A 1,429-nucleotide genomic window follows, 5' to 3' on the forward strand; every position below is an offset into this window, starting at 1 on the left:
TGATTATTAAGCAGAGTTATTAGTCTGAGGTTCCTGATGAATCTTGCTGTTCGGGTTTTTGGATACTCACTGCAGAGTTTGAAGTTCAGTGTAAGGGTTTTAAGCTCTCATGTTCCAAAAACATTCATGCCCTCCTCTTACACAGATTCCTTCACTTACCATAAGTGTTGCCAGAATACCAAACAATAAAATCTATTTTACCAAATTCTCAAGTGAAAGATTTTATGGCTAAATCAACTTCGTGTGAGTAGTCCCTATTACCAGCTCCTAAGTATGCCTAGGGCAATGACTGTCTCAGAACGTGTAAGGAGTAAATATTTTCTGAAGACCGACTAGTTGGAATGATAATGATGGTCAATCAAACTCAAATAAGCCACTAAAGAATTTAATTTATCTGGGAGCATTAGGATGAAATGAACTTCGTTCTTTAAAGCAATTAGATTACTGATGGCCTATTTCAGTGAAACGGCAGATGGGAACAAAGTATCATGTGCTAAACAATGCAGGCCGACGTCCGACAGTTTTCGTTCTGTGGAAATTATGTCGTTATCTTCTGACTGTGTAATGAAAGTACTTTTCGTTTGTATAACTGCTCTTCAAACTATACTGTAGTGCTTGCTGTATATTTTTTTCTTAGTGTCTATAATGACTTCCTTCAACAGATAACGTCGCTAGATCCCTGCCTATATTACTAGGCGGCCATTCCGGCGACTGGCACGCAGCGCCAGTTGCAGGTTGTCTAGCTAATGCTTTAAGGGGCAACAAAAATTTGATTTTCAATATTTCGCATAACTACCGATCACATTCAAAAATTTAAAATCCTGTCATTATGTACTTAACACATTAAGTCAAGTTTCACAGAAACTGTGTTTGTTTTGAGGCAGTGTAATGGACGGTGTGCGAATACCCAGACTTTATTCACCCAGTATTCGAGAATTAGAGCACTTAGTGAGTTCCAACAAACTTTCAGCATAATTTCAAACCTTTTCTACTCGCTTACATGCTTAACATCAAATATTTAACACATGAAGTGATCTGTAAAGTAATCAGACGTTTGAAGTTGTTTCAGGGTAGTGGTTAGATTCTTTGAAGAATCCGGGATTGACAGGTAAATTTATAAATGACTAGCCATGAACGAAGAAATTAAAATATTTTCCCATGCCGGGAATCGAACCCGGGCCTGCTGGGTGAAAGCCAGCTATCCTAGCCACTAGACCACATGGGAGAACGAGATATGCTGGTTCCATAAACATAATTACTACGTACATTTGTTGCTGTTCGTACGTCGCCTTAAATGCGTACTATGAAGTTTATGCATAGTGCTAAATGTTGATATGACTGTCTGAATTTCTCGATCTTTGATTCAAACGCTGGTCCAATGACTTTCTCTACTCACATACTGCATTCGTTGCATAAATAATTAATTACA

At 38.1% G+C, this 1,429-nt stretch overlaps 1 non-coding gene across 1 annotated transcript; it reads right to left on the reverse strand.

Annotated features, from left to right (window-relative positions):
- Positions 1 to 1,153: 1,153 nt before the first annotated feature.
- On the reverse strand, positions 1,154 to 1,225 carry Trnae-uuc. Its single transcript has one exon. It is a non-coding gene; the product is annotated as a tRNA-Glu (tRNA).
- Positions 1,226 to 1,429: the final 204 nt, after the last annotated feature.

This window comes from Schistocerca piceifrons, chromosome 3 (genome assembly GCF_021461385.2).
Source record: "Schistocerca piceifrons isolate TAMUIC-IGC-003096 chromosome 3, iqSchPice1.1, whole genome shotgun sequence".
Classification (NCBI taxonomy): domain Eukaryota; kingdom Metazoa; phylum Arthropoda; class Insecta; order Orthoptera; family Acrididae; genus Schistocerca; species Schistocerca piceifrons.